Source organism: Marmota flaviventris, chromosome 8 (genome assembly GCF_047511675.1).
Source record: "Marmota flaviventris isolate mMarFla1 chromosome 8, mMarFla1.hap1, whole genome shotgun sequence".
In the NCBI taxonomy this organism is placed as follows: Eukaryota; Metazoa; Chordata; class Mammalia; order Rodentia; family Sciuridae; genus Marmota; species Marmota flaviventris.
This window is the reverse complement of record NC_092505.1, coordinates 50,048,737-50,071,717: the sequence shown is the minus strand read 5'-3', so window position 1 is coordinate 50,071,717 and position 22,981 is coordinate 50,048,737. Positions and strand designations below refer to the sequence as shown.

Here is a 22,981-nt window from a genome sequence, read left to right as displayed (position 1 = left end):
GAATCATGTGATCTGTAAGTACAGAGTTGGGCTTCAAATTGGGTCTAGCTTAGGCTGACTTTTGAGTCCTGTCCCTTTCACTAGACGGAACCAGAAGACAGTCTCTCCAACATTGTGCCACCTCATCCTGTTTCCAAACATCAATGTTCTTGGCTCCAGCTCCTCATAGTTTCCTTCCTTCCCCAATTACATTCATTCAAAACACTGGTCCTCCCTCACCTGGAACTTCCTTGCTCTCTCACTCCATGCTTGGACAATGGTTGCAAAAGGGCCAGTACTTCCCAGGTATTTTAAAACATTTCTTGACTAACAACTTCCCAATGACATTGGGACCCCTTGACAACCAACACAATGTCTGACTTTAAAATCAATAAGCCAGTGGCTTTTTGATTATAGTTTTTGCCTTTACTGAAGTTATACCTGCATAAAACTTAAGAGATTCAAATAGTTCTGCAAGAGAGAGCTCCAGTGTGCATGTCTTTCTGTGTTTTGATCTTTTCATTGTAACCATTAACTCTTGAATTTCTACAATGAAAGCTGAGTTTATACTTCATCCTGTGCCTTGGCACCCCACCCCCAATGATATATAAGCTTCTCTTCCATTCCACAGCCTCCTGATGTTGTAAGGTGCTAATGTAGTGTATTCAACATTCCCTATTTACAATATGAAAATGTAAATTATACTTTGAATGGAGTTCTGCAGTACTCTGTGATTACTTTTTCTTTGCTGGAATGAGTAGCTGTCTGATCTTTTTTTTTCTTTTGGTGTAGTTTTCTTTGTGTTAAGCAATCATTAAAGTTCAAACTCTGCCAAAGTTTTAAATCCCTTCCACACGTGCTTAGATGACTGAGTCTTCTGTCACAATCATCTGAGGGCAGAAGCCTGTCCTGGGTTCTCCCTGCAGCAGCGCAGGCAGCTGCCCTCTGCATCAGGTGGATTCTGGGATCCCCCTCTGCATTGGAGGGATTGCCTGCACTGCCCTTCTCTGCCAGACCTGCTGTTTCCCACAGTCTGTCTTCCTCTTTCTTGGTTTACTCCCTCATTGGTGAGAAGCTCCTTTCTAACCACTTCATGAGAAAGGGGGCATAAATCTTGGTATCCCCAGCACTTGGCATCATAGGTGCCCAATAAATGTTTGCTATATTGCTGAAAGAATAAACGAAGAAAGAAAAGCAAGAAAAACATCAGCGGAGATAAGCTTATCACTAGTGTAAGAGATGAAAGGGAAACAACTTAATGAATCAAGATAATCTGATGTTTACCTGAGCTAAGCTTTGAATTTATGATTTATGTAAGTAATAATGAAAGTTCATGAGAACACCTGGATTTAGAGAACTCTTATCTTTTCATAAGGCAATCAGGTGCAGGACGGGAGCTAGGCTGTGAGAGAGCTATGGAAAATTTCTGTATCTTGGTTTCTTTGTCTATTAAAAAAAAAGAAGAAGAAACAACAATACCTACTTAGGAGAACTGTTGTGTTGAGTGAGAACTAGTAGTTGCTGAGTTCTTTGTCATGCCATCTTGCTAAAAATGGCATATAACTTCAATTATTCCAGCACCTCAAACAAAACAAAACAAAAAGTATAGATTCGCATTCGATGTTATAATGGCAAGAGAGGTGACATGCCCAGTTTAAATCCTGAATCCCATGGTGACTTGCTGTGTGTCCTTGGGAGAGGCTCTTTCCCTTTCTGAGCCTCAGTGCTTTCTTCAGTGGTGCTGGGTGGCTGGTGACTAAGGTCCCCCACCCCAGTTCCGTGGTACTATGATCTTGTTCTGGGAGATGCCCTCCTGCAGCCCAGCCGCCTCCGCCCAGCTGCTGTGAACATGTTTGCCTTGGAGGTTGAAGCTGTCTTGCTCCTGGCACCAGACTCTTTAAGGCCAGGACCCCCTGGTTGGTGTCCTCTGAGGTGGACCGGGAAGAAGCAGCCCATGTTCCATTCTTCTGCAGTGTAATGCAAAACAGATCCGGCCTTGGCTCCCCACACCAGGAAGGGGACTTCATCGTGAAAGCCACCTTGTCAGCGTCAGGCCTGGGTGATTAATGACTCTTTAATCCCATAGCCGAATACCTGACAAAATCTGCTTGGACCAAAAAGGCAGAACAAACCTAATTAGCCCGGTCGACCCACTCACAAGGTGTGGGTTGCTAAGGCTCCCCACAGCTCCAAGAGCAAGCCTCTCCCTGCCTGTCCCTTTCAGGTCTGTGAAAGAATCAAGTGGCCACAATGGGCACGGACTCCATTAAAAGGAGGGGGCTGGCCAATGAATAAACATGCAGGTTACCGTGTTGATATTTCACTGAATGCCATTCTGAAGTGGGGTGTTTGGGGCCTTGGAGGCCTGCGCCCCTGGTATTGTGCTGGGGGAGGGACTGGCCATTTGAAGTCAAGGTGAGGACATACTGGGGGCAGATGGAACCTGCTTTGTTTGTGAAAGAGTTTTTCTGCTATTTATGCTAATGAGTGGGAAACACTTCCCAAGCATTTCAGATGGTTCTGTAATGAGGCCCGGCAGAATGTGCCAACATTGTTGGCCCTGGACAATTTTAAACTCCCACTCCGCACATTAGCAGCCCCTTTCTTTACAGGAAGGCCCTCAGAGGGTGAAAGAGGACAATGAAGGAAGAGTGAAAACATCACAAAGAGGGGCTTTTGTTTCGCCTTCCTTTGAACCCTCTGAAAAGCCCGCTCTCAAGGGGTGTGTTGGGCCTGCCTTTCAAGGTTACTGAACCCAGAATCCCCTGTTGTTTAGCAACATAGAAAGCTGACCTTAATTGACTCCACTTCTGAGCAGGCTTTGTAAATCACTCTGCCCCAGACTGAAATTTCCTGATGGCGTCTGCATGAGCTATGGAGTGTCCCTACATAGGCTTCCAACATGCCAGGGCAGCGTGTCGGCCTTCGTGTGGACAGTGATGTATAGCTTACCCTCCCTTCTCCCTGGAATTCTCGTGAGGATCTGCCTCGGGATTAGGAGACGTTCTTCCCATTTTGCAGGTAAGTGAAGGGAGGCTCAGAGCAGTTAAGCAATCTACTCAGTCATACATCAAGAATTGGAGCTGTGACCCAAGGATTTTAGATTGTATAATGCATCAGAAGAGATACCTTCACTGATGAGTTTCTTTAAAACATTATCTTGAGCTGGGCGTGGTGGCGCACACCTGTAATCCCAATGACTCAGGAGGCTGAGGCAGGAGAATTGCAAGTTTGAGGCCAGCCTGGGCAATTGAGTGAGATTCTGTCTTGAAATCAAATAAAAAGGGCTGTGGATGTAGTTTAGCGGTAGAGCTCCCCCTCCCCCGCATTTAATCCCTAGTACCAATGATAATAATAATGATAAATAAAAGAACAAATAAACCCATGTTATTTGTAGAGAAAGAAGAATATCCCTAGGTGAATTCATGATAGCATTTCCTCCATGAGACTTCTTCCACTCTACTCCAGATGTAGGCAGCTCATTTGTACCTTCCCCTCCCCTTCCTGATCCCCAAGTTGCCCAGCCCCACCAGGTAGATCTTGGGTGGGGCAGACCTGGGAGCTCCATCTTCTGTTTGGGATGACATTTTCCTGAGGCGCATCTGGCCCAGGGGTGTGGCAAGGCAGGTCCACCTTGGATCTCACTTAGAAGTTCACCTACAGTTCAGCCCTCAGAGACATGTCCACACCCTCAAAGCCTTTGAACTAGTCATAGTCAAAGCTGACCTTGGCATGCGACTGGCAGCATAGGATTCCGTGCTCAGGAGGACGCTGTGCTTGGTTTGACACTCTGCTGTTGCCATCTTCACATTTTGGTGATTTCATGTCGAAGCTGAAGCCTCTGCTTGGAAAGTAAGATCAGATGAGACAGTAGAACAAATGGTTTATGCAATGGCAGTTCCTTGTTACCCTGTCCACACAGCAATCTCCATGTCCCAGGGGTACAGAAATCCAGGGGGTCCAGGAGTTCTGTGAGACCCAAGGAAGGTGTGTCATGGCCACAGCTGAGTGAGTGAAGGGGGTGGGGGTGGGGGTGCTGATGGTACTCAGAGACTAGGTTTTCCATTCGAACCACATGGAACGATTGGATCAAAGACAATGACATTCTAAGAAACATGAATGACCAAAGGACCCTACCATATCTTTTCTTACTCATCTTCCTTCTCTGTATCAGCCAACTGTCTATGCTAAAATAACAACAGAAGGAGATAGTTCTCCTACCATACATACCTCCTCGTCCTTCGGGTTAACCTCATCAGCAGAGAGGGCTGGAGCCTGTGTGTGCATTTCCCAGAGCAAGAACCTCAGCAGAACCTCAGCAGGCTTAGTTTTGTGACTGCCACTGTTCTGGTAAACAACAACAACAACAACAACAAAACACGTGCATGTAAGGGCTGCAAAATAAAACTCCTGTGACTTCCATGATTCTATCTAGGAGTTCAACGCCTTTGGATTTGTATTTAAGACTGGCACTGTACAATTTAAAGATAAACTGCAATATCTTCGATCTCAGCTATTCAGGAGAATTGCAAGTTCAAATCCAGCCTTGATAACCACTGAGACCCTGTCTCAAAATGAAAAATGAAAAGGGCTAGGGATATGGCTCAGTGGTAGAGCCCCCTGGGTTCAATCCCCAGAGCCACAAAATTATTTTATAAATAATATTTGATTTATAAATTGAGTTGTTTTATAACTCAATTAAAGAATAACGATGAATAGATTAAAACTCATTCTAACAGTTTAAAATTTTCCATTTTTCTTTACTTAGAATGACATTAATTATAAAATTTAAAAACCTACCATTATAAGTTGTGAGAAAAACCACCAGAGAAAAGGAAAAAGCTTTACATTTCAGGACCTTTACTGGCACATTTCCCTTGGTTTTTGAACAAGGATGCCAGCCATTTTATTTTGCACCGGGCATTGTGAATTATTAGGTAGGCAGCCAGGTTTCTGGCAGAAGACCTATAGAAACGAAGACTGTGTGTTAAGAAAAAAATCTGTGGTCGTAGATCTCACCATTAACTCAAAAACTACTCTGTTAGCAGTGCTGGGCTGCTCTGCATTGTGTTTGGGTGCCAGCTGTTGAGTGGTGCTGTATTGCTTGGTGGGCAAAGAGTGTTGTGGAGGAAGCCAGTGTAGCCTGACTTGCTACATGATCTTGACAAGTCACTCACCCCCAGACCTCTATTTTCTCAGTCTGTAAAAGAGAGATAGCACGTGTCTTGCTGCTCAACAGAGGTTCCCTTTAAAACGATGCATAAAAAAAGTGTTTCAAAAAGTTTAAGATGTTGTGCACGTTTCAAGTACTTTATAAATTTTATTACCACTAAAATACTATAAGGAATCATAAATTGCTATCTTTGTTCCTTCTGGTTTGCAAATTAATTTTAAAAGAATTCCTGCCAAATTCTCATAAGCTGAAATACATTTTTTTCCTCTTTTAAACAAAACAAATTCAGTGATAACTGTTTGGAAGGCAGTATGGAAACTCAATAGACTCACAACCCCCCTTCCATCCCCACCGCTTGCAGTAATGCAATATACATCCATGTTTTTAAGAATTGAAGTGGTTTGGCCAAAACAAGGAAGTTTTACTCTATAATAGAGAAAAAAGCAGAATATAAAAATTGTTTATATAGTATTCTGTGATTATACAGTTGTCAAGCCTGTGTATAGAAAAATGACCAGGAAATAAACCAAAAGCCTAACAATTAGAAAAATAAATAACTTGTGTAAGGATGAATGAGCCCTAATCACACAGGCCCTAACCTAACATGGTCCTACTGTTTTTATCACACCCTTTGGATAACTTCTGGATGAAAATATGTCTCTCTGAGTGTAACAGCTGTTTGTAGGCAAAGTGTGATTTCACAGGCAAAATCTGATTAACCTGATGAAGCTACAGGAAATGTGTTTGTCTTATTCTTTCAGTGGAGGTTCTCTATTATATGATAAGAACTTTATGATAAATAGCAGGCTGGTGTAATAGAATAATGATTGTATTGGGAGGGAAAATGTTTTTTTCCCCCTGTGTCATTGGGAAAGAATCTTCTCTTACCTTGGACCTCAGTTTCCCCATCTGTTCCTGGAATGGTGTGGAAAGGGCCTCCCAAGACCAACATTCTGTGTTTTGATGGGTTTGTGTGACTTTCTAACCCTTAATGCCAATGTGACTCTCAGGGCCACCTGAAGTGAGGTGATAAACCCATATGGGGCTACCTGGCTTCCTGTTTCTAGGTGGCTAAACTGACCTAGGCTCTCAAATACCTGTTCCAAGTCCAAATCCAACTTTCCCTCCATCTGATGTCCTCTTTCATGAATGGGACCATTCTCCCAGGGTGGAAGGTTTTTCTCCCATTGCTCAGAGGGGTTTGCTCTGCTTGGTCTGGCCATGTCCCCAGAACACCAGCACCAGCACACTTTTAAGAGTTTGCTGGATGTCCACTTAGGGTTTCATTCTTATTTATTTCTCCTTCTAGACTTGTAAGCTCTTTAAAGACAGAGACCTTATCAGATTCATCTCTCTTTCCACAGTCCTAGCCACATTTCCCCACCCCTACTCCACCTAGTAGGAGCTCAGTTGATGGACATCCAGATATTTTGAGCCGACACAAATGATGCCAACACCCATTCTGCTGCAGTAGATGTTCTTGCTCATGAAAATTCCCAGGCCACCTAGATTGGTCCCAGTATCTGCCTCCAGCCCACCAGCGAGAGGAATGGAGAGGCAACTTGTGAATTTTAGGAAGGATGGGGACAACAGCTAGAAAATGTCATGTCCCAGAAAATCCTTCCTGTCTTGACTGGAGACCACACCAATCATGACCTGTGGCTTTCCTTATTTTGCAATGGTGTTTAAAATGGCATTTGGATTATATCCCAATCCTATGACCCAGAAATGAAAAAATTCTATAAACCCATTAATAGCACTACATTCATAATAGGCTTACATAAGAAACAACCTAAGCATCTCTCTCAGCAGAAAAGATAAACCAGTTTGTTAGATCCTCACTAGGGAATCCTACTCAGCAAAGAAAACAAAGCAAAGTATAAGGATGAATCTCAAAAGGTAGAGAAGGAAGACACCTAGAATACTGTTGTATAATCTACTTAAATGTAGTTCTCCAGCAGACAAATGAACTGAGGGTGCTAGAAATCAAAATAGTGATTGGCAGGCCATGGGGAGACATGTTCCCTCCCAGTATAATCATTATTCCATGATACCAGCCTGTCATTTATTATAAAGTTCTTATTATATAATAGAGACCCTATGTTCCACTGGAAGGATAAGATTAGCACATTTCTTGTAGTCTCAGGAGGTTAATCAGGGGGCACAGGGGAAACTTTGCGGGTAATGGAAATGTTCTGTGTCCTAACTAGCCAGTAGATACCCAGGTTTCATTTACCGTACTCAGTGAAGAGTACACTGGACATTTTGTCACTTTTTAAATTAAGCCGCGATTAAAAAAAAAAAAAAAAAGCCACACTATTGAAGTGAAGTTTCATCTGTCTTGTGCAGACTGGCTCTGGGGTCAGAGACCAGGAGGGGAGGCTGTGTCTGGCTGGTGCAGCTGGACCACACTGCAGATGTCCTCACATCCACGAGGGCGGCCCCTGCACGTGGCCCATTTTTCAACTAGGCACTTTGCTGGCACTTGGTGAACGCCTGTTTCTCCCAGGGCTCTCTCCTGGGACCCTCAGAAAACTCATCCGTTTTCCCCTGGCACTTCTTCAGCTCTCAACTTTTCTCCGTTTTTTCTTCTCCAGGCTAATTCCCCTGTGGTCCACCATGCTTCATTGGATGGAGTTTCCAAACCCTTCTTCCTCACAGTTTCCTTCCCCCAGGATAAGCTCCAGCTGTCTAGGGCCCATTTAAAGATAACTCTGAACACTTCTGCTGACTTCTACCTCCAAAGTGATTTTAGCAGGAGGAGGGAACTGTGAGTCTTAGCCTGAACAACCTTCAGGTTAAACGTTTGTTTAAGATGGAGCAGAGAAAAATGAAAATGTGTTGGGAATCCCACACAAGCCCCTGCGAGTGATTGACACACATTTAAGCAGACACGGTCTTTGTGCAATGCCAGGGGGCTGATACATTAATAGATATAATTTGTAGGCTCCCAAGGAGAGGTTAAAGAGGAGAGCACAGATTCCTTTGAGCTGACTTGGTGCTCCCGTGTCATCTGTCCCCAGACTTAATCAAGTTATCATATCAACCCAGTGTCACTTGGACCCCAGCTCTCTGTCTGAATGAGGGAAAAATTTGCAGACAAATTTCTAGCAGCAGGAAGTTGGTGCTCTCCTGCAAGGCTGGATGAAAAGCACCTGTAACCTCTCAAGGCCTCCCTCCTGCTCCTGCTGGGAGAGCAGTTCAAGTGGTTCCCTTATTTGATTACGCCTCTCAGGCCCTCTCTGGTGTAGGTATCCAATTCACCGCCATGCCCACTGGCTCCCCACGAAGCAGCAAACATTAGAGTCACTCTTTTGTGAAATTATGGGGAAGCTGAGTGGCCCAAGCGCTAGTGTGTGTGTGTGTGTGTGTGTAGAGACACATGTGTATAGAGGGGAATGCTGTTAGAAAATTTGGCATTGATTTATGTTTACTTACTGTAGCACAGAATGACTGAGTGGCATCTCCAAATTCTCACAGTAATAATAATAAACAGTAGGGAGGGGGAAGAAAAGACTACCACATTAAGTGCTCTGTATTATTATTTTTAAGGAGTTTGCAAAAACTTTATAACAAGTATAACTTACAATCAATGGATCTAATTCTATTATAGATTTCTTTTTCCCATGACCATCTAATTCAAGTTATAGTACTATGTATTATTTTCTAATGAGCATATAAATTATGATCGTCTTTGTAACTTTTCACACCAGAGTTATTTATTGCTGGACCGATGTTGACGCCTCGCTGGAGTTGTGCATATTTTCACTTGTCAAGCAGATAGAAGTGCTGTGGTATGTGCTGTGAGCGCATGCCCTCTCCAGATTGCCTCTTAATGGTTTTCTTCAAAAAATTAAAAGAACATCTATGTTCCTATGTAATTACAAAAAAAAAAAAAGAAAGAAAGAAAAAAGGAAAGGAAAGAAAGGAAGGGGGGGGGGGAGAGAAAGCAAAAGGGAGTAAAAACTCTGCAAGACAACGTTTTGTGTTCCTTTCAGGAAATGTCAACGCAATGGAGGAAAGGAAAGGCAACATCTATAACCTGGGAATCCAGAACAGGAGAGGCGTTTTCCAATCAGCCTGGCACCGAGGCTCCGGTGGAGCTGGCAGCGCTGCACACTCAGAATGAGACTGGACTTGCCCGGAGAGTCGGGGACCGTGCTGGGCTTGTAAGACGTGGAGTTATCATTCATCTATTCATCCCCAGTGGGTGAAAAAGGGAAGTAGACCCTGCTGGACTCAAGATGCTTATCGATTCATCCCTTTAGCAGGCAAGCAGGAAGACGCGTGAGCCCCTCGGGCTTGGGGCTTTGGCTCCTGGAGAAGTTCTGCCCGGTTCCCACAGGGGCTCGGGAGCCAGAGGAGCTGGGAGGGGCGGCAGGACCCCGGCGGCTTTTATTTTGCGCCATAAAGGCCTTCACAATGTCTGCTGGAATTTCAACAGTTAAAGAGACCCCCGGTACAAAGAGGCGCTGCGACAGTAATCGGGAAATAAATTTGATTTTCTGAATTCTTTGGCAGCTGGTGACAAAGGGCCAGGTATGGCGCCGCGGCAGGGGTGATCCCTGCAGAAGGCGGCTGCGCAGTGGGGCGTGCGGCCCCCGAGGCACAAAGGCAACCGCGCCAGGAGCGCGCCACAAAGGAGCTGGGGCTCTGCGATGGCCAGGGCCGACGCGGGGCGGGAGTCGCCCACTGCTGCTCCGCCACGCTCCCGCGCTGCGCCAAGGCCAGAGGCGGAGAATCAGGGGCGCAGTGCTCGGTCTTCGACCTGGGACTTCAGGGGCCTCCACTGGGGCCACGAGCAGCAGGAGACTTTTATAGCTTAAATCAATTCAAGAAATGTCAATTAACCCCTTGCCTAATTCAGCCTTTTGCTGGGGTTTTTCAAGGGTCATTGGGGGAATTCCCTTCTCTGTGAGGGGCCCCAATTTCCCCCAGGTTCACCAAACCGAGGAGGCCCCCTTCCTTTATTTATGGGATTATATTTTGTCATTTCAAATGTCTTTCCTATTTGTGTGTCTGTAAATGGCTTTCAGGGCAGTGGTGGATCTTGTTCCTCCTTAAGAGACAAACCAGAAGTGCTAGGGAGAAACCCTAGGAAATGGTGCTGCTAGGCCTCTCAGGCAGGAATGAGGACTTCATTCATGCATGCATGCATGCATGCAAACACTAAGCATCCCCTTTCCCTCCAGCCCTTCACTGATCTTTGACTATTCTGATCTCCTCCAGTTACTTCATGCTTCTATGTCTGCTGCGTCTCAGCGCCTCTCCAGTGCTATTGGAATAGAACCTCCAGCTCCCCCACCAGCCTGGAAGCCCCAGGGAGGGAGCAGCGTTCACTTTTTCAGCCACACACCCCAGCCCCCTCACTTATGGAGATGCATGCCCATGTCGAATTTTCTCAGCACCCCTCTCCGATGTTCCAGCAGCCATCACTCCAGAAGCACATCAAACTTGGGTTCCCTTCCTTTTCTGTTCAAAGTGAGGCAGTCCACAATTATTTGTAGGGGATGTCAAGAGTCCAGAAAAGCAGACTTGGATAGAACAAGATGTGTTAGCATGCAGCTTGCTAATGCTTGAGCCCTCTGTGGTGGAAGCAAATATGTAAGTAAAAAGAAGATGAGTATTATTTTCTTGTGTGTGTGTGTGGGGGGGGGGGGCAGGGGTGGTGGTACTTGGCATTGAATCCAGGGGCATTCTTCCATTGAGCTATATCTCCAGCCCTTACTTTTTACTTTGAGACAGTACCTCACTAAATTGCCAGGCTGTCCTCGAACTTGCAATCTTATTGCTTCAGTCTCCTGAGTCATTGGGATTACAGGCAGGTGCCATCAGACCCAGCTAGAAACCCAGTATCCTTATCTGCTATTAATCTCCTGGTTATGACAGGACTTTTTTTTTTTTTTTTTTTTTTTTTTAGTGCAGAAATGGAAGTCTCTTGCTGGACTAATTCTTCCTCAGACTGAATTCATTTCAGCAAAGTTTCTACATGAATCTTTCTCTCAGAACCAACAATATTAAATAATCATACCAAAACCTTTTGCTTAATTTCCTCAGAATGTCCCAAAGAAACACTGTTTCCTGTTGGAGGCATTTCATTTCAGGTTGATGTCTCATTAATTTCAGAGTAATACAAGACTTGTGTGTAAATGCAGCGTTTGCCGTCAGCAGCACAGAGCCCGAAAATGAGGTCTAATTAAATGAGAATCTCCACACAGAACAAGTACCCTAGGAATTCTAGAAAGATACATGATTCTCAGCTTGGCCCAGTGACAGCTTCTGTCTATGTCATATTTCTGTGTGTTATACTGGTAGCATGAGGATGTCATTGTCATGCTCATAGGATGTCAGGTATGGAAGCTTCTAGCTGCTATATTGTCTTAATTAGCTATTGCTGCATAACAATGACCACAAACTTAGTGGCTTAAAAATAACACACATTTATTCTCTCACAGTTTTGTAGGGTAGGAGTTTCAGGCACAGTTTAACTGGATCCCCTGTTTCCTGACCTCTTACCTATGGGTGAAATTAATGTAGCTTTAATCAGGTATGGGCCAAGGCTGGGGCTCATCTGAAACTTGAATGGGGAAGATCCACTTCCAAGCTCATGTAGTTGTTGACAGGATTTCATTCTTCCTCAGCCAGAGGCCACTGTCATTTCCTTCTCATGTGGGCCTCTCTAATGGCAGCTGACTCTAGCAAAGCCAGCAAGGGGCCAGTCAACAGAGAGAGTTTGCCAGTAAGATTGGTGTCACAACTCTATGTAATATGATCATGCGGGTGACATCCCACTGCATTTGCCATATTCTGTGGGTTAGAAACAAGTCACAGAACTTGTCCATACTTGAAGGGAGGGGATCCCACAAGGGCTTCGATACCAAGAAGCATGGACCTGGGGGCTTCCTCAGACTCTGTCCACCACATTCATTATACCCATAATTAAACTGATTCACTATAATGCGGGTATGCCCTGGTCACAAGCTTAAGGTGTTAGTTTGGTGCCTAGACTCAAATCCAGGACTTTTATTTTGTCTTATGCTTTTTCCTCTATAGAATACTGATAGCCTTCTATCATTGTAACAAATACCTGAGAAAATAAGCTTTCAAAAAGAAAAGCTGAAAAAAAAAAAAAAAGAAAGAAAAATGAAAAGCTGCTAGTAAATCATGGTTTGGGAGTTTTCAGTCCATGATCAATTTGCCCTGTTACTTTTGGACCTGGGACGGACGAGGCAGCACCTCATGGTGGAGGAATGTAGCAGAGAAATACCATTCATCTCAGGGCCAGGGAGCAAAAGAGAAAAGGAGGAAGGGGCTGGGGTCTCATAGTCCCTCCAAGGGCATGCCCTCGTTGACTTCAAGGCCCTCCAGCAGCCCCCATCTCCCAGTAGCTCCATGCTGGGGACCAAGGCTTTACCCCGTGGGCTTTTGGAGGACGCTCAAGATCCAAACCATAGACTATACCTCCATTATACAAACTTAAAACATAAGAAACCTCTGGCTTTGAAAAGCAGGAAGTGTTCACATAACAATCTAGGTGAACTGCCTAGGTGAACTGCCACCCCCAACCCTAAATCTGTGTGGTCCTGACTACAGAATTCAAGGAAACACAGCTCCCCTGCCCCACAATCATCCCTAAACCAAAATGGGAGGGAGTTTAGGAATCAGTGAAATCAGGAAATTTTAAGAATCTCAGGGTTTGCTTAATCCCTGACCCCCCCACCCACCCTAATCCCGTTTCCCTGAGTTCTAAAAAGGAGAAGTGATTCATTCAAGCTCATAATGACACAGACTGCTTCTCTTTCTTTTTAACACACTTGTAGCTATTTCAGAGAGTATATTAAGGAGTGGATGACCAATGGAACAGCTGGACTTAGGACTCACTCCTGTCCCTTCTCTCCATAGCAAACTGTAGCTCTGGGTCCGCAGACCCACCCAGGCTGTGATTCCAAAAGGAAAACAAACAGTCCTGGTAACAACACAGCATGTTGCCTCTTAAGAGAAACTTGTCAGATCATAAATTCTGGGTATGCAAAACCTTGTGTGATCACTTGGGATCAACTTGGGATCACAGATATAGTATTGTGTAATACCACCTTGACTTCATCTCAGTAATTCAATAATGCAACAGTTCCTACCTCACAGGGTGGACTTAAGTCTGCTTTAACGTACGTGTGTGTGTGTGTGTGGGGGGGGGGTGTTTCTGGATCCAAACCTTTGTCTCACTCAGTCACACTTCCTCTCTGCCTGTGTGTACTGGAGATAAATTTTCTGGCTTCAGATCCCTGTATTTGGCCAAACAGTCTCCCAGCAGTTATGATCAATAGTTCCTCCTGCATTTATGTTCTTATAAAAGAGACCTCTGGCTGCATTCAGGTTCCGACGTCCTCTGAGAATAACTGATAGAACAAATGAAAGGTTATAATGAGCCCTGTGCCTGTCCATGTTAGCTTAGAGGCCCTCAATTACCTCTCCCCTGGCTTTAAGGAGTGAAATCACTCCACTTGTCCGGGTAGTTCAGAGAATATGATGAGGTTGCCTCTTGTATGGGCTAGCATGGGTTTCTGATCCTGAGCTGCCTTTGAGTTTTATTTCTGGGACCCACGTGAACTTTCTGAAGGTACTCTTCCCCTTCCTCTCCTCCTCTTCCTCCTTTCTCTCGCTCTCTCTTTTTCTGTCTTTCTTTTTCTCTCACTCTCTTTTTAGGATTAGAGACTGAACAGAGGGGTGTCTTACCACTGAGGTATACCCCCAAAACATTTTATTTTTGAGGCAGAGTCTTGCTAAGTTGCTGAGGTTGGCCTCCAACCTGTGATCCTCCTGCCTCAACCTCCTGAGTCACTGGGATTATAGGTGTGTGCTACCACCCCTGGCTTGAAGGCACTTGTTTTCTAACAATCAGAAATATAGTTCAGAAAAATAGCCATCAAATCACTGGAGAAGAAATAAGAAAAGACATTTATTTTAGCAGTAAAGATGATCTCTTCTGGAATTCATCACTAATTTGTGAATGTATTTCTATTTTTAAGGTCCAGATCAGCAGTAGAAGAACGTGGATTGATTCACACTGAATTTTGGGCTCGCTGACCTAGACATTCGCTGAATGTGGACTATCAGGACTGTCCCTTTGCACCTGTTGCTCCTTGTCCTTGGAGTAGCTTCCAGCTCCTCTTTCTGACACACTTCTTCCTGCTGCCTGTTAGGGTCCAGATGGACTGTCCCCCGCTCTGTGAAGCTGGCTGCAGTTCCTGCTTCCCACCCTTTCCTCACCATGCACAGAGGCAGTCCCTCTCTGGACTCCCGCTGCTCCTCCTTGCAGTCTTATCTGCGGTCACTGTGTTTTCCTAGGAGGCTGACAGATGTGAGAGTGAGGATTTTGTCTCACTCATCTTCATAGGCTTTTCAGGACTCAGCTTATACTGGCTCACATCCATGGGTGGGTGGATTGTAAATCTCTTGAAGGAACATCTCTTTGATTGGCTGGTTTGACTTCTTTTTAACAAATAGCTACTACTAGCTTTCCTCCTAGCCATTCCTGGCTAGATGCAGCCAGATATCTAACAGCATTGAAAGGATACAGAGCTGCCAGGTACAAATACGTGCTTAAAATAAAATTAAGACCTGGCTTGGTGGTGCATACCTGTAATCCCAGCGGTTTGGGAGGCTGAGGCAAGAGAACTGTGAGTTCAAAGCCAGCCTCAGCAATGGCGAGGCCCTAAGCAACTCAGTGAGACCCTGTCTCTAAATAAAATACAAAATAGGGCTGGGGATGTGGTTTAGTGGTTGAGTACCCCTGAGTTCAATCCCTGGTACCCCGCCCCTGCCCAAAAAATTAAAACTTCTAGGTAGAAATGTGGTGCACATGAATCAGTGCACTCTGGAAATCAAAGATCATAGTGCTAACATCCCCTGTTCCTCATGGTAGCTGACGTTGAGCACTCACAGAGGGTCCAGACAGCATGCTGAGGGCTTGGTATAAATTATCACAAAGTCTCTCTCAGGTGCTGTTATGTGCATCTTGCAAATGAGAAAAATCAAGATGCAGAGTTGGGCTGTTACCCCAGGTCACCTGGATAGTGGCAGAGGCAGGTGTTAGAGCCTGAGGTATCTGACCCAGAACCCAGCTCATGACCTTTAAAAGAAACAAAAACTGTGTCCCGGGCATACATTGGCTGTAATGCAATTCAACATTGTACACTGCCATGGTGCTGTGATACACAGAAGAAAGAGATTGGGCCTCTGTCCCTGAAGGCTTTTTTTTTTTTTTTTTTTGTACTGGAGATTGAACCTAGGGGCACTTAACTACTGAGCTGCATCCTCTCCCATTTATTTATTTATTTATTTATTTATTTATTTATTTATTTTTGTACTTTATTTAGAGACAGGGTCTCACTGAGTTGCTTACAGCCTTGCTCAATTGCTAAGGCTGGCTTTGAACTCACGATCCTCCAGCTGCAGAAGGATCCAATGCTGCTGGGCATGGGCCACTGGTGTGGGCCACCATGCCTGCCTGGTATCCCTGAGGTTCTTGAATGAGGGACAGGGATGGGAGCTTAGAGAAGCACACAAATTGTTGAAATGCGGGAGGAAATTAAAGTGTCATAAAGAAGACAGTGTGCCATGGGGGTCCTAGGGGAAAGCAGGAAGCCATAGAGAGGGTCAGGGAAGGCCGCCTGGAGTGGGTGGCACATGAGATGAGACTTGAGGGACGATTTGCAGGAAGGGATCTGGATGGAGCTGCAGGGCCAGGTAGGAGCAGAGTGAAGAGTCTGGAAGGTGGGTGGGGCCAGTACATGGAGGCCAAGGGCTATGTGCCAAAGAGTTTGTGGTCAGTTTGGTGAGCAGGGCCGGGGCTATTTTAAGTTAGCCAGAGGACCTGCTGTCCAGATGCGTGGAGCACTAGAGGTGGGCCTGAGGCTCCAACTGCTGGTCTGATGCTGGTTAAACCAGCTCCCGACCCCTCCCTCCTTGCTATCTTTACTGTTGCTTTGTAAGATTTCTGCTCCTCCCGCACTTGCATTTCCTGTGCTCCTCCCCATTACCCTTTAATTTTGATTTGTGAATTCTGTGGGGATTTCTTCTTACCCTTCATATATGTGAAGGGATCAGCTCGTCTTTCTGCTACCCCTGCAGCTGGCCCCACCTGGTTCCCTTCGCTCCCTGTCCCAGCCCTGTGACCCTTCTTGGAACTCTCCCTGCCTGCTCCTCTGCACTTCCAGGAACACTCAGCCCCAACTTTAAAACATCACTCAAATGCTCCTTTTGGCCTCTCTCAGCCTAGGTAAACATTAAAATTCCATTGTCTATAAAGCGAATAGAAATTCACTCATGAGAATCCATATAAGGGGCTTTTAAATGAAGTAGTGCTCAAGAGTTCAGCCTGGAAGGTATTCAAGGCAAGGGGCTCAGGTCTACCATCCCCAGCCCAGATAACTCGCCACCTCTGCCTGAATGCGCCCAGCTCTGGAAGGTGGGCAGATGGCCTGGCAATGTGTGAGCAGCTTCACCTCCTTCCTTCCTCCCTGTTGCAAGCAGCCAAACCTGCTGGAGAAGCCTAGGCCACACAACAGGAGTTGGGTTCACTCACTGTCTGTGCCTGGTGGCTTCTGCTCATTCATGTCTTCCATTCCCTGTGGCAAAAGGAGGTTGTGTGGAAATCCAGACATGCTCTGAAGGGGGTGTCTTGATTTTTTTTTTTTTTTCATTTTTGGATCCCTTGGCATGGTTATCTGCACATGGGAGTTATTCAATACGTGTTAGCTGGGTCACTCCCTTCCAGTCCACTAAACTCCATGTACTTGAAATCCTTTCCATAGACTCTCCTGGATATCTTGCTCTACAAGAGCAGTCCCAGGCACCCCAGTGCCTTCTGCCTGGCTCTGTAGGTCTTGTTGCCGGGCATTGTCTTTATGTGTTCAGCTCTGTTCAGACTTCTTCCTACTGACCATGCCCTGCTAAAGCTACAGAGCCACCAACTTAACTCTCAAAATGGAGACCTTGAGTTCAAACTACCCAAGTAAACACAAACTCCAAAATGATGTACAAGTATAGGCAAAACATCAAGAAATGATGGATTTTCTATGAAGGATCATATGAGATAGCAATAGTGAGAGGAATGGTGGGCTAAGGAACCACTTTTAAGTATTCAGACAAAGCAAATGAAAATGAATTGGTTATAGTAATATTAAGAGAATAGGCATCTTTCTTAAAAAGCATTGATGAGGTCTGTCTTGTATATTTCTAGTCAGAAAACATATTTTGGTTGTATGATTTCTATTCTATCTACTTCCAGAAATGGTTTGAGAGATATAGAACAAGTCAACAGGAAAAGAGAAATAATTCATTGCATATTAGCCCAAGCTTTAAAACTGTGTGACCTCTTCTCCTCTGCCTCCCGTGTGTGAGATGAAGGGGTTAGAACAGGTCATCTGTAAAGTTCCTGTTGGCACCAACAGGCTGTGGTTGATGGAGAGCAGCATGATTTCTTATAGGAGTGAGTTTACTTTCTGTGTGTGTGCGTGTGTGTGTGTGTGTTTTAATGGAGCAGGGTACTCATTCATTACTGGCCATTCTTTAAGTATATTTTTCTCTGATTAGACTGTGAGCCCTCCAGGGTCAGGACTGCCATCTTCACAGTAACTGGCACATAACAGATGCTCAGCAAATATCATCTAATGAATGGACAGGGAAGGCAGGTGATTTCAAAGAATGAAATAGAATTCTCCTATTCTTGGAAGGAAATTTCCTGGGAGAAAAAGATTTTAAACCTGTCTGAACACTTTCTTCTGGGGTCTTTTCCCCTGTCATCTAAAGTTGGTGTAAGCCTCAAAGCATAGCAGGTCACCCCTGTGCTGGGTATTTTCAGTTTTTATTAGCTGTCTGACTTCTTTTAGATTCAGCTGGTGTCTTCCTGGTTATCTTGATCTCTGACAACAACATAATAAAATAAGCAGCTTTGCTGCTTGATGGGGAGGAGCTGTCCATGTCCACCTGGCCACGTGTTCAGAAGTGCCTGGGTTGTTGTGGTTCAGGGGTTCTCACTCCTTCTGAGCCACAGAGATGTCAAGACATTTCTTCAGTAGAAAACTCAGTCATCCATCCTGATGTTTTGTCTTTAGGAGTAAATATCTTGTAAGATTATACATCAAGATTCTTATTGTGGAGTCTATTGATTTTATAGGGTCCAAAAATATTCTGAAAAGTGGATACAATATGTCGAGACTAATCCCCCTCTGAGACTGAGGGATTTTCTTCCCATCAGAAGAAATGTCACAGTCTTAGTTTGATCAGTTTTTTTTTTTTTTTTTCTTCCTTGGTAGGAGGTAAGTAGCCTTACACCACCTTTGAATTCATTTTCCCTTTTGGAAAAAAAAAAATTCATAGGATCACACAAATGGAAACCACTGTTGAAGCTTTTTTCTTTCTTTTCTTTTTTTCTTTCTTTCTTTTTTTTTTTTTTTTTTGCATTTAGCATGATGTTTCATGCACGAATCCCATAGTATCTTCTCCTTCGGGCCTGGAAAGGGTCCTAGACAATGTGGTTTCCAAGGTTTGCTGACTCCTGGAGTCCTAGCCAAGGGAGGTCAAGTCCTGAACAGATTCAGTGGGCAGAACCCACTCTGTAAACCCCAGTCAAGAGCCTGGAAAAAGGCTGGACAAGTGTTATGCCTTGCTTGGCTGAGCAGATAGAATGAGGAGAAAAAAATAAACAGAAGATGATGACTAAATTCAAAGAGTGAAATTCAGAGGTAGACAAATACAAAGAGGGGTAATATCGTCACAGGTCTGAAGTTAAGAAAGGGAGACCTGAGTAGAAGAGGACCTGTGCAAGTGGGCCCCGTCTTTTGTTTATATAGTGGGAAACCGAGGCTAGGGAAAGGGCCAGGATGGCTCCATGTCACACAGTAAGTTAGAGACACAGCGGGGGTGGGAACCGGGTCTCCTGACTCCAGGGCTGCTCACGGGACACCATAAGGTCAGCCCAAACTTGTTCCTCTAAGATCACGTATGTTTAGTGCAGTCAGAGGGTCAGAGAAGAAAAAGAAAGTTGGTTAGTTATGGTTTGCCCACTGCACTGGGCCCCGGGCGAGGCCTTCTCCCTGTAAGCACTCTTTCTCTGAAGAGTGGTTATGAAGGTTTGTTAGTTCCATTGGCCTCCCAATTCTTCTGGAAGCTTCAGCAAAGAGAAAGGGAAAAAAAGAAAAAAAAAAAAAAACCCAAGTAAATCTTCAGTTTTGGATCATGAGAGGAACCCAGAAGAGGCCTCACTTGAAGGCTCACTAGGCTTTCCTCAGAGAATAAGATCTTCCCCAAATCTGTAGTTTCTTTGAAGCTTTTTCTTTCAATTTTTTTTTTCAGTCTTTAAATAGGAAGCAACTCAAATATTTCTTTGTTAGCATATGCTTCTTCATTTGATTGGCTGGCAGACAGTATCATGAAAATCTGACTGATATCATCCCCTTCCTCCTTCCCTGCTCTCTTTCCCCCTGGCTGAGTCCAGGACTTCCTTTCACTCCAGGCCCTTCCTCTACAAGTCTAAACCACGGCCTGGGGGTGCCTAGCCTATGATATTCCTGCTTCCAGGAAGGCTGTGGCATCCAAATACAGAGAGCCAAAGGATCTACTCCTATGCCTAGTCGAGTCGCAGGGGGATGGGGCTGGAAGAGTCACCAAGGTCGGCTTTTGAAGGTCTTAAATTGCCAAATGCAAGAGTTTTCTCTTGATGCTCTAGGCCATGGGTGGCCAGAGAAGTCTTTAAAGGAGAAACATCGTGATCAGATTGAGTGTTTAGACAAGACTGTGGAGGAGCTGTGTGCAATTGGAGCGGCAGAGAGACGGCTGCCCAGGCTCAGGATGCTCTGCAGGAGAGGTCCTGATGGCTTGACCTTGGGTCGCGCCACAGTGACGACAAAAAGGAGATGGATTCAGTACATATAAAAGAGAGATTCAAAAGGATCTGGCTGTGACGAGCACGGAGAGGGTGGAGGGGATTATTTGGTTAGGGAGGAGGAAATGGGCAGGGGAAGTCCAAGAATGTCAGGTTTCTGGCCTGGGAGCTAGAATATATCCAATTAAGTAAGGAGGCAGAGATATGGCAGGATGGGAGCTATGAAGGAGAAGGAATGGTGCGTTCCTCTTGGGGCATTCTGAATTAAGGACTCTTGGGACATGCAGATAGACATGGGATAGACAGGTCTGGGATCAGGAAGGCACCACAGCTAAGCATCCGGACCGGCTAGCCAGATGGTGATGAAGCCAGGTGCAGAGGACTCTGATGGGTTTATGCCTAGATCTATGTCCACTACCCTAATCAGAGTCTCTGTGTCCTCTACACTGTCACCCCATTGATCCTTCTGAAGCACTCAGCTCAGACTGAATGAACTACCAGTGTGCACAACCTTCAGTGAGTTTTTAATGCTCAATGAAAGACTTTTTCCAAGGTCTTTCATGCCCTGGCCTCTCTCTGCTCTTCTAGAATTGTTTTTATCTCCATACAAACACCCCATGCACCTTACAAACTAAACTATATCTTTTCTTGAATATACTCATTCTTTTCTGTTTGCTCAGGATGTTTCTTTCACCTTTTCCTCTTGAAAGCCTATCCTGTCCACAGAGAATCAGATGAAATTTTCCTTGGTCACCCACCCCCCTATAGTGATCTTTTGGGTCCTGATGCCTCCTGATTTGAATTGTGACACCCCTCCATGTACCATGGCCACATGGTTGTGATCCTCTTCAACTCCCAAAAACAATAGGGCTAAGTTCCGTACCACTTGCCTCAAGGAAGGGACGTAAGGAAATATAGAACTAGGAGAACGATTATTAAGACAGACCTTGGCTTTTGAGTTTTAAAAGTCAAGGATATGAAGTTCTAAGGACTTGGACTTTTGAGTTTACATTTTATGTAATAAATTATAGATTATTTGGAAACAGATGTGAAGCCAGACTTCCTAACTGCCAGATTAGAAGCAGATTCTCCAGATTGAGTAAAAGGAGAATTGGAGGGCTCAGTCTCCAGGAATCCTACAGGCCGGGGTCTGGTGGGCACTGACTGCCACTACAGCTACTCAGTCTCTATCCCAGGAAGTCTTTCTCCCACCACCGCATGAGCTGACCTTGCAGTTGGAACATCAATAGGGACCCTCCATCAAGGTAACTCCTGTCAGGTCCGGAAGACACTGTCTAGTCTCTTTCTGGGTTGCTCAGATGGACAACTCCCTTTCCCATTGTCTAGGACTCTACTGTGAATTCTACTCATATGTCCTAAGATAAAGGGTGGGATCCCAGACATCCAGTGGTCTGCTAGTGATATAACTCCTGCCCCACACCATGTTTGTACTTCTAGGATAGCTCAGAATCCCCTCTGGCAGAAATATACTCTGTCCCTGACTTTTCTACTACCTTTAGATTATGATCTTTCTCATACTATGGATACTTGTTAGGTTGGGTATCTTTGGGGGCCTCTCCATTCTTCCCCACTTTCCTCTCTTCTCCAGAGGCTGGTCAACCAGGACTCAGGCCTTTGGATTTCCTGTTGACTCAGACATCAGGGAGCCCTGGTAGGGAGGGGGAGAGGGCAGTCAGGCAACAATTCCTCTGGCTGCTCCTTGTCAGGTAGCTGCTCTCAATGGGATCCTCCCTGACCTCCTGTCTCCTTTGGAGTTCCTGTCACCTTAGTCTTATCTTGCTCCTTCTGAACAAGGTGGTGAAAGTTCTGTTACCAGCAGCCTCAGACACCACACTTATCTCTTGTTTTCCTCTACCCTTGTCTGTATCTTCATAGCCAGTGCCTTGGTTAAATCCTCCTTGAATTATTCCAATTCAGATGGGACATCTGTTTTCTAATGGAATTCTATTGCAGATTCCATTTTCCAAAAATGGAATGATATGATAATATCTGCCCTTCCACAGCTCTTCTTACAATGTGACTTTGACAATTCACCCTCAAGAGGAAATGACACTGTGACTTCTGACTAGTCATAAAAGATGATACTGCTTCTGCCTCATTCTTTGGGCAGAAGAATGCCTTTGGAGCCTGGGCCTGTCATGTAAACAGTCTGACATCCTGGCGACTGCTGTGCTATGAGGAAGCTGAAGCCAGACCCTGAGTGTGACCAGTGGAGAAGCCCTGTGGCTAACTGAAGAGACAGATTCATGACCAACGCCCAGTGGCTTCAGCACCCCCTGACTGCAACTACCAGAGAGACCAGGGCCAGAATTGCCCAGCGGAGCTCTTCCTGAATTCCTGTCTCACAGGCACCATGAAAGAACTCGAATAATCACTGTCGTACGTGGCTCTCTGCGAAGTGATTTACTATACAGCGACAGATAACTGCGACTGACGGATATGCTTCAGAGACATCTGCAGATGTGCGTCTGCAGGGGCAAACAGAAGGTGTCCATTCTGGGTGGCAAGCTTCCTGTGATGAAGGGATTGGGCCTTATTGTATTCCCCAGAGTGGCCATCACACAGTGGTCCATTCATGAGTATTTGTGAATGGCCCAAAAGATGTGCCAGTGAGAGTTTTGGTCTTCAAGGAAGATTTGGGCATTCTGATCATGTGATAAATAAGAAAATGGAGGTCATTGCATTGCTGATCCCCTGAAGAACAGACTGTGGGTTCTGTTTCCACTTACAAGTGTGTTTCTTTGAGCCCTGATGATGAAAATCTGATATCTTTCTGATTTAAGATATTCTTTTGAACTGATATTTTCATTAAGAAGCTGAATACTAATTGTATTAAAAAGAGATAATGGACTTTCCCAAAGACTCATCCAAACCTCCACACTAAGAGTGGCTTCCCTGTTTTCTCTCTCACGTGTGTGTGTGTG

General features: G+C 45.0%; 1 long non-coding RNA gene across 1 annotated transcript in view; it reads left to right on the top strand.

Moving 5' to 3' along the window:
* Nucleotides 1-9,626, top strand: part of LOC114093360 (uncharacterized) — a 117,821-nt gene extending 108,195 nt beyond the window's left edge. Inside the window, exon 3 of the long non-coding RNA XR_011708427.1 lies at nt 9,151-9,626. This is a non-coding gene — a long non-coding RNA (uncharacterized lncRNA). The remainder of the gene's footprint in view (nt 1-9,150) is intronic.
* The last annotated feature ends 13,355 nt before the right edge of the window (nt 9,627-22,981 follow it).